This window comes from Brachyhypopomus gauderio, chromosome 5, assembly GCF_052324685.1.
Source record: "Brachyhypopomus gauderio isolate BG-103 chromosome 5, BGAUD_0.2, whole genome shotgun sequence".
Lineage (NCBI taxonomy): Eukaryota > Metazoa > Chordata > Actinopteri > Gymnotiformes > Hypopomidae > Brachyhypopomus > Brachyhypopomus gauderio.
The window spans coordinates 14,772,772-14,786,455 of record NC_135215.1 but is presented as its reverse complement, the minus strand read 5'-3'; the positions used below and the strand labels follow the sequence as shown (position 1 = coordinate 14,786,455).

The 13,684-nt window shown below is 37.7% G+C and overlaps 1 protein-coding gene across 4 annotated transcripts in view; it reads left to right on the top strand.

The window, feature by feature from the left end:
- The first annotated feature begins 235 nt into the window (after positions 1-235).
- The window catches only part of LOC143513841 (kinesin-like protein KIF3A), a 58,099-nt gene continuing 44,650 nt past the window's right edge, over positions 236-13,684 (top strand). Inside the window, exons 1-4 of one of the 4 annotated variants that reach the window (XR_013130684.1) lie at positions 246-831; positions 5,934-5,983; positions 6,089-6,263; positions 7,657-8,246. The gene's annotated coding sequence lies outside the window, so the exon portion shown is untranslated. Of the gene's footprint in view, positions 832-5,845; positions 5,984-6,088; positions 7,613-7,656; positions 8,247-13,684 lie in introns of those variants that run through there. The other 3 variants (XR_013130685.1, XR_013130683.1, XM_077004547.1) reach the window with 3 other exon arrangements.

Sequence of the window (13,684 nt, the reverse complement as noted above, 5' to 3'; positions counted from 1 at the left end):
CAGGTAGGCACTGGTATATGTGGTTTCTGACTGTGGTTCACATGAGGTCAGATATATATTTAGATCGACTAGGGTGTGCTGCAGAATAGATACAATACAGCCTGATGAAATTTACTTGCATGCACACACTTCCAGAATTTCTTGTCACTGGAACCTGATTTAAGTGACTGTTCTATACATTGTAACTGCACTAGGCTACATGAAGGCGTACTATTTGCTAAGACAAATGCATGCACTAATATGCCTAGTTTCTCATCCACTAAGGGAGCTGTAATAGTTAACCCTATGATTTTAGGCAAACGCGTGACAGAAACGTCCATCTATGAGCCAGGTGCAACAGCACATCCGTGTGGTAGCATTCAGCAGTGCTATTCGTGGACGTTTGATTAGGTAACGCTATCTAATGAATGTAGGCAATTATCCATTTTCTCCAGCGTCACGCGCGAGCAGCTCGCTCACATTCTAACCTGCTAGCTAACTTGTTAACACCCTTAGCGTCTACAAAATCTATTTTAATGTCTACTAAAGAGAGTTCTGTTAATGTTTCGCGATGTTTCTCTCAATTACCCCCAAGCAAAATCATAAACGTAAAACCTGATAAAAGGTCAGGGCAGAAATTTAAAACAAAGTTGGGAATTAGTGATTCATTGTCGCTAGTCACATACAGAAAAACTCGAGAATTGAGCGTTAATGGTAGAGCAAGAATGAAGAGCAAAGTAAAGAACTACAAGTTTAACGTTAATACTTTAACGCTGAAAGAGAAGAAAATCACCAACGCTTCATTGGGACCAACTCCCAAAAAAATGACACAGAACAAGGTCTCTGAACAAGGTAAGTTAACTTAACCCAGCTTTTGACCGAGTTCAGTTAAACTATATTCGTGTTCTAGTTTGCCATATTCAAGTGGTCTTTAACTTTACAGGTGTTATCGTAGCTAACTAGGTTAGCTAATTATCATATTTGGTCCTTTTTGAAGATAGCTAGCAAGCTAGTTAACTTAGCTAGTTTGACTATTATAATTCTAACAACTAACCTTACTAGGTTCGACTAGCTACAGTTTTCCCCACTTACTTAGTTTACTTGTTAGATTAGCTAGCTAACTATGTTACCTAGGTATTTATTTTTCTTCACTCATTTTTCTTGTCGTCGATCCATTAACCCATAGAATACCAATGATTTTGAAACATCTAGGGTAGCTAGAATTTTTTCAATCTTTTATAGGTTAAAGGTCCTGTAGGCCTGATGACTACGTTAAAGCCCATGTTGGCATCTATGATGTATTGTGATGAATACAAAGCTCTGGATAAAAGTGTCCACTAAGGTTGTCACGATACTAAGAATTACAACTTCGATACAATACTTTAAAAAATATTGAAATTCGATACCATTTTCGATACCAGTCAGATACTATGCTCATTTCCGTTTTAAAGCATTTTATTTATTTTTTATAAACAAAAAAAAATGACTATTGAAAAAAGTGTATTTTAAGTATACTTTAAACAACTTTTAAGTTACTTTAACTTTAAGTCTTTAAGTAACTAAAACTTCAGTATTAGCATAGAGGTCAGTATTCATAGATGATTGATCCGTTGTAGTACCATCACTCTTTTTTTCTCCCTGTATGCTGTTGCACTTACGGCTCTTAAACCAATATGACAAACATTTGGTAGGATACCATAATCGGACACATAATCTTGTATGCTGTAATAATACTAGAAATGGGAATAATCACCAACCTCTTGGAATTCTTTGTACAAATTTGCGTGCCGGTCCTTCAGGTGTTTGGCCAGATTGGTTGTGTTAAACTAGGTTTATACTTTCGTGAGTGACTGTAGTGTGGTAGTATAAAGAAACACACCTCAAAAACAGGGGAAGGAACATTTACCTGACGAATTTTAATGTTGCTTTGTGTTTCAGGTTTGAAAAGTGCTGGAATTTAGGCTAAAGTACTTGAAAATGCTTGAAATTGTAACTTTCAGGCATGAAAATCTGTCACCTTTCGGCGAAATTCGCCGTTTTGAAGTTGAAAAGGGTGACCTGCGTGAATCGTGTAGATCCGATGAGTTTTTTGTTGGGGGGGGGGGGGGGGGGGTGGTCGGGAGATTATATGTATATATTTTAATTATCATTGACTCATTAAGCAAACAGAGCACTTCCGAAATCGGCAATTTCAATGACACAGTGGCCAGCAGTTTCCGCCCCGAACCATCATAGAGGCCAAATAGCGTTTCAATCATACCAACGTTCTTCATTCATGTTATTCATTTACTGCTAAGCGGGACGAGAAGCAGGACCTAGTGCTACACCGGGGACAAGTCAGAAGAGCGTACATTTACCACTACATTTACCAAATCGTACATTTCCCAGTGGATTTAATTTGGTTATTAATGGTTTCAATCGTTTTCATATTTTGCGGTAAAACAAAGTTACTGCCGTTACTGCGTTGAATACTGTCAGAGCCACAAGCTCTTGTGATAAATAGGTAGATAGATAGACCTATTAAGTTCGCGTCAACCCCGTTTAGTTAACGGTGATATAAAATAAGAAACGAGATTTTTTTTCTAGTGTGTCTGTAGTTGTAACTGGTGAATCCAGGGACGGGTGAGGATAACATTCGCGCCAGGGCTGAAAAGATTGAAGATGAAGTTGTAAACTCTTGTAGTTTGAGTCTACCCTGTGCTTTAGCCCATGTTAGAAAATAAAAACACGTGAACCTGGTATTTTTACACTCATTTTCGCTGCTGATGTATTTATTGGTTCATTAAGACGTAATGGTTTTGACTGAGCCATCTGGAATGGCGAAAGCGGCCTCTCGCGTTTAAGGATCAGGCTCCATACATTGAATCCATTGACAAGACAGTCAAAAAAATTTTTTTAATAGATTTTACTATATTTTACGGAGCCCGTAAGGTGACATCATGTAAAAAAAATAATAACACGTGGCCACGACTTACTAACGCGTGGGAACGAGATACTAATGTCGCCTTTCACACGCGGCAACAAAGTTTATTTTTTCACAGCAAAGCAAGCAGATCCCAGGGATGTTCGCGAACTGACTGCCCAAGGAAGGTAAACCTGGTTTTATATAAAGTAATACTTAATTATCTTGTTCGCACGCGTTAATTATCTCGTTCACACGCGTTAGTAAGTCGTGGCCACGCGTTATTATATTTTTTACATGATGTCACCTTACGGGCTCCGTAATATTTGGCATCACCTGTCGCTGTATCCCCGTACACCAGCAGCCACCCACTCCGTCGCCGTATACCCATGACGTCACATGTCAACGCCCCGTATCCCCATGACGTCACATGCCCCGTCCCCCGGTCTTCTCACCTTTTTAACCCCTGACCCATTTTCATGCCTGAACTTCATTTCACAACAAATATCTGTCTGACTGAACAGTTCTCTTGTATTACGTTAATGTAATTCCAGGGCGAAACATGAGAGAACGTGAAGAGTTAAGATTGGGCGTTTTGAAAATAAACCATTAAATAATGTGATTAAAAAGCGAATTATTTCGAGTATATGTATAAATATTTAACTTAATTAAGTTTAACGTGCTGGGAAATATTGAAATGGACCTTGAAAGTGACGTACAAGTCCTTGAAATCTACCTTGTAAAGGTGTATGAACCCTGCAAACATTACTTTTTCATTGCGCTGCGGCGCGCGCAAAGTTATAAAATTCGAGAGGTGCACGACCTCTAGTATCTGTATACCGTGCAACACTAGTGTCCACTAAATTCACTACGTTTAAAAGCAAGTGATTTGATATTCCTGCTCGCAGAACTGTCGCGTAATTTCTAGGTAGAGACTAGTTTGAAAGTCAGACCTGGAAACTGGGAGAGAACAGAAGAGGAAAGGCAGTAGCCTATATTTCAGAAAACTGGTAATCTAAAGGTGAAGTGTGCCAAGCAGAGCAGAAGTAATGGTGGTGTAATGTAAGCGGTTAGCCATTTCATTAATAAAGATCTGCAAAAAGTAACAGACCGTTTTTTCAGTGCAGAAAGTTATACTTTTAAATAGTGCAAACAGTGTTTCTTTTAACCAAACTGTTAGCCAGCCCAGCAATTCACTTGTAAAATGTAGACTATCAGTTACAGAAGAATTAACCCCTAAATTCCTAGACCAAAACCCCTAAAACCCCTAGATTCTTGGTGAGTAACTGTAGAGATGTAGAGTTCAAAATTGGAGTGATGCACTCAAGATCCTTTACCAGCTGTGCAAGCAAAGTGTTTCTGAATTTCAAGGAGAAACCAGTTTATATTTGAAAACCTTTAAATCATAATATTCATTACATGGAAATGGCAACTGAAAATGACAAATCTTTTCATTCTTATGGTCTGAAAATCTCCTGCAACAGGAGACAACTGCAGTGACGCATGGGGATGAATGGACGATAATTCATCCTTTTGTTCTAGTTATTTTGGAGGCAGAGTTGATACATTTCCCTGAGTATGATACATACTCATCTGTAGAAGATGAGTGGATGTTTCTTAAATAAATGTGGTCTAAAGTGGTTAAGTTTAATATTAGCCTCTGTTTTATTTGAAAAATGATAAGTAAGCATCAAAGGAATCTAGTCTGTCCACTCTGAATAGACAGTAGATAAAACATGAGCAAAGGGATCTTCTGTGACTTCCTTAGAAAACCCACAGCTCTGAACGTTCCTGGAAGACATCTTCATTCTCACTGCAAATGTACTTAAGTCTAAGTAGTTGTGAGTAAGGGATGGGGTGGCCTTCTAATGTGAAGAGTATTGCAAATAGCAATGATAGTTCAGAGGTTTACAATAGAAGCTGGTATTTAAAACAGGAATTCTCATACTTGACTGAAACATCCTAAAAGGTTACCCTCATGCCAGGATGTGCTATATTCCATGCGTACTCCACAGTAGAATGAGACTTTGAGAAAGAACAAATAAATAGAGCTCTTCAAATGTGCAGCACATGGCCAAACATGTCATTAATGTATCTCCAGAATACTAAAGATACAGGTCTGAGTTAAATGTCACAATGGTCTTAAGAGAACATCTGTGGGAGGGTTCTTCTCTGGTTCTGCAAGAAGAAAATGTGTCAAAGCTCTGAAACATTCTTCATTAGGGATGACCATATGTACATTTTTAATGACCACTGAAAAAAGTATCTACCAAGTATGTGGTCTTTAAGGCATTCAGTGATTTCTAGACAGTGTGAAGAGTAGGTAAGGACTAAACAATTAGTTGAAAATGTCATCCGGAAACTGAGATCATTTCAGCTGAGCAGGAACACACAGATAGTGATGGAGGGTGTGTGGGAACATGTGGATGGGCCTTGAGCAAACTACTGTGCCCTATATCTGGGGCTCTGCTGTTGTCCGTATGGTTACTGTGTGTTCATTCATTCAATCATACCATAAAACATGGGAGTTAATGCCACCAAGTTTGACATGCAAATGTAATTACACATCCAGGGCAAATTACTGTATTTTTCTTTACTATAACAACATTTAATACCTTACACTGCCCTTATTCTCTCCTACTACAGTCCCTTATAACCCATTACGTTCTCATGTTGAAAGATGCAGTCACTAAGTGACTAAGTTTGATGCATTTTTTTCACCAATTGATATGTTTGATAGTATTATAACATGCTAAACGGCTAGACATTGATCCACTTTTCAGCCCCTCTGCTAGTGCATGAAAACATATTTAAATGAGAAGAAACGTGTAGAAGTGGCTGGCAACTCGCTTAGTCTCAGTTAAAGTAAAAATATCATTCTCCACAAGGGGGCGATGTTAGTACTGAAATGGATTTGGTGCCAATGACATTGTGTCCTTGTTTCCAAACTCGTTGAATTTTTAGGTTATGGCTATCTAAGCCAAATTGGATTGTTCAAAAACTTCTTATTCAGTTGAAGCTGTGCTAACAGGGCCATATTCTTACATGCCAGATGTCTTCTGCTTTACGCCACACAACGGACCTGTAAGAGTGGAAGAGAAAGTAAGTTTAATTTACATAAATTATCTAATTACCTTTTTAATGTGTTCAGTGAGAATAGTTTAATATCATGGGCAGCAATTAATTGGGTTTTACTGCCATTCTGAGGTCAAACAGCATGTGTTGAGAACGATTACTAGAATGGTACAGGAGAACAAGTCCATCAGAAAGCGGTATCTCACCTTAAACCAAGCAACCAATAAACCATAAGGAAGGCAGAAAACCCCAGCAAGCATAGCCTCACTTCACTTTACATGCTGCAGCATGTTGGACTGTCCTACACGTATCCTTGAGTAACACATGCTTTTGTATCTCTTAATATGTGATTGATTATTCTGTTGTGTTTTCCAGTGCTTGTTCAGGTTTTGTTTACACAAGTTACCCATGTTTTTTGTACTCTTCTGTCAATTTAGAATGTTGCAGCTTAGATATAGACTTACTAATGTTATAACTTAAATGGGTCATGAAGTAAATGTTCTTTGTTAAACAAAATATCTAAGACTGGGCAGAAGTAAATAAGTGTACTTGCAAGTCATGTGTTGTCAAACCAAAGGATGCAAAGACAGTAAGAATTCCTATCTAGCAGTCCATTTGTGCTAAAAATATACACAGACAATTTTCAGAGAATCAATTTTAAAAATATAATTTCTACCTATTGTACAAATTAAGTTGTTTAAATATTTATTTGAATTTTGGGCACCAGGTGGTGCTGTATTCAAAGTACAAACCATTCGATTCATCTATGTGAAAATTGCCGTCTTAGTATGTAAGGAATTTGGTGGGGTGGGAGTATAGACTAATTTACACATTAATGTGGCCATTGACACAGGTATTTGGTAATTAATAAGCAAGGTGTTAAGGGCATAATGTCTGCCTAATTAGTTTTATGAGGGTTTATGAGGACATGTGAAGCCTCTAATAATCTATAGTTAGATTATTCTCCTGCCCAGCTTCCTTAAGTAAGAGTGAACAATGAACAGAATATAGTAATACAGAACATCAAATGTAGATATAAAAAAATATAGCATGGACAGATATAGATATAAGTAGATATAAACAGGTAATTTCAAGACTGTTTAAAGACATAATGTTTGCACTCCGGTTGGACAGTTCAGAAAATAAAGTATTTTTTGCCAGTATTATCTTAGCTATTATGTGCATCGTTATTTAAAATTTTGAGCAATTTAGAATTAAAGTTCTTTTTAAATTTATTTTCATTTGTTAATTGTTCCTCCTTTAAACAAGCATTTGTTGCTTTTTCCTGTCACGTCTGAGAATGAGCTTCATAGTCCTAGTCTCAGACGGTTCGGTTTGATCATCAGACAACACCAACCAATGCTGTTAGCAGTTTACAAAGGTAGGCTACCTAATGAGGAAGTACTTATTAGGTAATATTTCCCTTGGAGAAGGAAAGGGTCTAAATGCAGCCTGTTACACACATCACAAGGAAACGTTTGAACTCAATACATTATTTTTTATAATGAATCATTATTTTTTTTTAACAGACTTTGAGTGTGACCCAAAAATGTTAGAGTGCTGTCTTTCAGTCTACAATGCTATTTAATTGCACATATTGTAATCTTAAAGTACTTCTAGAGACCTGCTCAGATCCAGTTTCTCAGATAGCAGTGATGCATTTAATTACAGAGTTATGAATCTTAACCATAATCATGCAGACATTATCCCAACAATCAAAAGATGATTCTTGTAGTATCAGAACTGTAGAAAATTGCCTAGAAGGTTATTGTGTGTCAATATGTCACTTGTCAGTTTGCCTCTTGTTATACACATAACATTTTCTGATGTACTGCAGTTCTGGTGGATTGGTTTGACATGTTCTGTCTTCGACTCTTAGGTTTCATTAATTACAGGTACTGTTTTTTTTATCTTTTATTTGTGAGCAGATTAGGGGTTGGCAGTATTGTGTTGCATTTCAGAATTTAAAATGGTTTTGGGACCAGACTAGGCTTCCTAGCACCTTTTTGTGTGCAGCATGTCAAGCAAAATCTGCCATGTCTATATGGAACAGATATACACACACCCCTTCCACCAGGACTGTGGTCTCAAATGGATATTACCCTTTCATTTGGGTATTTGTGACACTACAGTATGTTTCCATGGACTCACCTATACTTTTACATAATGACATATTTTATATATATATAATTATATTAGGGGTGTGACGATACACTCAGCTCACGAGATGAGACACGATATTGGGTTCTCGAGAACGAGATTTTAAGAAAACTAAAATGACAAATTATATGACAACAGACTTTTATTTACACATGAGTTACACATGCATTTTGAAATGTTTTATTATAACTCTTAACATGCATTATGTAAGCATGAACTTTTAATAAACTTCCTCTACAAATTGAAATTAAAATAAAATTTCATGAAAGTTAAAATAAAAAAAAATATTTCTCTTTTTTCAAGCACAAGTTAGATACGCTTTAATTGTAAATACAGTATAGAAAAAAACTAACAATGTTCTCGTTTACAACACTCCACTGTGCTGCCACTGCTCTTCCGTGCACCGTGCGAAATTTTAAAAAAGTCGGTCGTAACTTTGGTCCGTTGTTTACCAAACCCGTCGTTAACTGGTGACACACTGTATTATGTGCAAAACAAAAAGTTCTTCTGTCAATACAGAGTGCAAATGGTGCAAACAGAGCCTGACCAAGTATGTCACTGAATTTGCTGCAACTACACTGCCATGTTCATTTTTAAGAATATTAGCATGTCCACAAATTGGCATATTAGCATCCCCACACTGCTCCCAATATCCTTTGCTGTCTCAACTTGCCAAAGCGTGCCTTTCTGTCCCTGCTACCTGTTCAAGTGAGATATGTTGATTTGAGTACTGAGCTGTGGTGGTGCTATAAATGTCTCTGCATCGTGCTCATATTAACCGTGGTGTACGGCGTTATTTTCATACAATGTTTGCATATGGTCCGTGTCTTGTCAGTCACTCTCTTGCCATTTATCATTTCCACCGTGTGCCAAAAATGCTGCCAAATAAACTATTTGAAAGTGGCGGGTGCATCTTCAATAGTAATACCTGTATTTTCCGACGTCATTGTGACTGCTTGCTGGATCACAAATCTTGCGAGACAGATTTTTAACACGACGAGAAATCTCGCTGAGTTACATCTCGATATCAACCATTAACGGCCCATCATTAATATATTATATATTAGAGGTTTGACGAGATCTCGTGTCACGAGATCTCATCACACCTCTAAATATATATTAGTGATGGGCCGTTAACAGCGTTCGATAATGTGATACTCTTATCGGGATATAAAAAATATCGCCATTAATCTATTCTTAAAGTTTGGTTGGGAACTGGGTCAAAATAGGTAAGCAAACTATGATGACTTTCACCTTGATAGTTTAGCTTGGGTGTATTCCTAACCAAATTGCACAGTAGGGGGTAAGAACAAGTTTTCAAACCTGTGAATTACAAAGACAAATCGCACATGTGCTTACATGGATGCAGCCACGAAGCCACCAGGTTTGCTTCATGGAAAATTCATTTTTAAGAAGCTTCCTAATGGAGACATTGACAAGACTAAAGTTGTTTGCGCCTTATGCAACGCAGAATTCGTTTATTGTAGGAGTTCTACCAGTCTGAAGTACCATTTAAACGCAAAGCACCCGTTTGCTAATGCTGCTGACTCTATAAATATATATATATATTATATAGACTTACCTGCACTTATGTTTTCACACATGCTAGATTTTAAAACAATGTCAGGCCTCAGCTGTATTATGTTTTAGATACTGCTTTGTAGTTTAGTCTAGAATAGGAAAACATATTTGGTCTTTTTGTCCTTTCCCAATTTTCTACAGTATGTTGTGGGCATCTGATTTAAAATTGTTCTGTTTTCTTTATATTCAATAACTGGTCATATTTTCATGTTCTTGGTTGTATAATATAACAATTTGTGTAACCTAATTAAGTTACTTTTAGTAACAGTCCAGGAAGTGTCATAAAATACTGTTAGGAACCTAGTTAAATGAATCCCACTCTTTAAATATTTCTTTATACGTTTCATAGAAAGTTTGAAGAGCAGGGTTTTTTAAGTTATAAGTACACTGTCAGTTAGATCCTCCCTCCATTAATGAAGATAAACTTGTGTTGCCTGTTTCTGAAATGACTATGAATGACTGTGACTAAAAGATGGAACAGTACTACAAATCCCTTGATACTACTATACGCATGCAGATTCCCAGCACAATCAAGACTCCACTGAAGTGCACTACATCATGTGAAGTTAAGCACATGTAAACTTTACAATGACATTGAAAAATATTGCAAAGTCTATGAATTGGATATAAAAGAACGAGAATCCTTGCACTGCTATAATGAAGCCTAGAGTTTTAACTTTGATCACATGTCCATTTTATTCTGCACGGAACCCAAGAGCTGAGAGCAAAACATGGTGAAGATGGACTGACTGTGTGACGTGCTGAAACTTGAAAAACGAAAATTATTGAGGATCATTATATCCTTGGATTAATATTAATCCTGAAGCAAAGTTGGCCTAGTTGCTTCGCAAGGCTCAGCAGATGATATATCTTGGAGTTGGAGACCAGTAAAAAGAGAAAAGCAGTGAACTGCGTGGTATTCTGTGACCATTGCACACTATTAAGGCTGTGTACGTTTTGATACAGATGCCAGTGCCGATTTAAGCTGCAATTATTTTCACCACTGGGCTCATTTAAGGTCATATGTTGTAACACACAAAGCAAATAGAGCCACACCTTGCCTTTAATTGCAGTAATATAAGACCTGAGCCACAAGCCACCTCTGCTCAATATAAGCTCCATAATGGTGGGTAGAGGAACAGGAACAATGCAAACTGCAATTATCCCTCTAGGTATAAGAGTCAAATCAGGCCACACTGCATCCATGTACATGTTTTCTTGGCATAAAATGCAATCTGACTAATTTACACTTTACTTCACTTGAAAAGTGATGCACAGAATGTTAGTTATCCATTCACCAACTTTCTTTGTTCCTTACCATTCTGAGGATTTTTAATAAAAGGAATGTGTCTGTACATTTGGACATTTCCTTATATTTTGGTAACACACTTAAGAATTTATTGAATTCTTCTTTTGTAATTATAAATGCAAGTTTTGTCTTAAATGGCAAAATAGAAGAAAAATGTGCTTGCTCAAAGTTAGCATATGCATCCCCCCATTCAGTAAAGAAGTTTGATCTCGGGTGCATTTACACTGGAACATGCTTACTGAAATTATCATAATCAACAGACTAGACTGAATAGTGAAATGTAGATGATGCATGTTTTAATATCCAGTTCATTTTGTAACTAATTAATCTGGTCTCTTGAGGGCAAACACATGGTGTACAGAAAGAATTGTAATGCAGTGTCATCCCTCAATCCCTCATTCCTGCACCTATATGTAATCTGAACTTGGTTTTGTTTTTTGTTTTTCTGTGGGCAACACCGCAGTTTAATGTGTTTTTTTCCTGATTTAATACACCGGATTCGGTTTAACTGGTTGTGTTGCAGGCTGCATTGACGCGTTCGTCAGGAGGTTACGGCTTGGCCATAACCGTAAGACGAAAAACTTGCTCTGCGATTTCTGTTTCAGTTCGAACCTGTTCGAGCAGTTCATACTTGGAGTTCATATAAGTGTCAGAAAGGTTCAAAGATAGATAATTAGTATGTACAGCAAAAACTTTTTTTTGCTTGAACGTTAACATTATAACTTATTTTATTATAGCTTAAACATACATGTTGTAGTATTCCACCATATGATTAGCCGACAATAATCGGACTCACTGACAGCAAGTATTTTCATTACGCGCCGATGGAGGCCTGTGCTTTCAGACCGTGATATCAGGCTGATCAGCTCGTTCTCAGAAACGCGTTTAACCGCTCGAGCGCAGGTATAATTGTGCATCGCCCAAAGGGAGGTAAGCGGTTACGAAGGTAGTCGCGAGAACCTCGGCGCCATATATCGTGCGTAAGTTATGAGGGCACGATGAGTACTCTAGCCGGATTCACACGACCGAAAGGCAGCCGGTTGGCCCCTGGCTTCGGCGTTAGCGCCGTGTCGGCGTACTGTGCTTTTATTCCGGTATGTGCGCTCGAGTTCAAGTGGTCATGACGCCAGATCAGTCTCGAGAGCAGCCAAGTGTCCCGGTGTCTCTGCGCATGTCCGCTGCTGCAGGCATAGCCGCATTGAGTGTTTTTTTTTCCTCTTTAAGTTTTCGTTTTTCCGCAGAGCCAAGAGTAGGGTCAAATGTGCACTAGCTGGAATAAACGGTTCCTGTGGTTCCAATCCGGGCCTTTCTGTCGAGGTATCTGCTGTTTTAATGCTCGGTCTTTGGGGGGAGGGGAGGGAGGTTGAATTGTGTTTAATGATCTGCTCACATTTCAGTGTAGCCTGACACACAGAGAACTTAGCTGTTCTAAAGCATCAAGCACAGTGAGTGTGAAGAACACTACTTTTCACTCTGCCTTTTGTTACATTGAAACAACTGTCATTTTGCCTTTTAAAAATGATTTAATGTGTTTTACATTTTGGCTTTTACTAAGATCTTTAAACAAATGTTTTGAAAAGACATTGTTTATGAGCTGTGATGGTTTTGTAAAGATGCAGGAGAAAATCCCAGATCACCATGGCAACTAACACACAGAAGCATCACACACCCTTCCCTCACTACTTCAGAGTCATGTATGGGCGTGTAAGTGCAACTGATTGATAGATTCTTAAATACTTTAATTAGTCAGATCTGTTTAGTTCATTTATGTGGCTGTGCACATTCTGATTAGGATTTGTGATGGACTGTTGCACCTATTTAAAAGGGTTAAGTACCTGTAAACTGCGTATTTGTCATCGCTTTGTCATTATGTGAAAAGATCAAGAATTCACAGCCATTTCGAAATTAGACTGAAATCCATTTTTAAAAGATGTTATTAATCATCCTCATGAGCAATCATAATTATGGAATAAATATCTCAGAACATATAGCACCCTCAAATAAACAAGGAAGGCCATATTGTTTACACTACTCCATTACCCAGTGCGTTCTTTAAACAGTCCAACCGCTTTGATTCACTTATTGATGCACTCTTATTTTCACATCTTTGAACTGAAATAAGAGTTTGATGTTGTTTAAAGCAACAATATTATTATTGGAGAATAAAATCCCTCTTTGCCGAATTGTTTCTCAAGCCTATTTAATTAATTGTGTTTGTTTTAAAACAGACTTTTAGGATAAAATATCCCAGTTTACCCAGTAATCATATGATCCCTTGGATACACATGAACATCACATCTGGCTGTTGTATTGGAACTACTTATCTGGCAGAAGTACTGAACCTTCTTCCTCTCATCATTAATGAGCATTCTGCTTCAGAATCTCTTCTACCTTAATAGAATTTCCTCCTAATTATGTTGTCTTTCTTTTCAGTAACCTAAAAGACTCCAACTTAGTCACATGGGAACAAGCATGTGGTGATTTTTAACCCTTAACTGCAGCTTTTGGAGATGTAAGAACAAATGAAGAAGCAGGCTCTTAATTGATTTACAGGCATTTTACACAACATGTGGAGCTGAGAACATGGTGATCTATAAAACCTAATGAGTCCATAAGCCGAGCCCTTCTCCGGGGCTCTAAACCTGTCACAATTACAGAGCAGTGTTACCCTCAAGGGC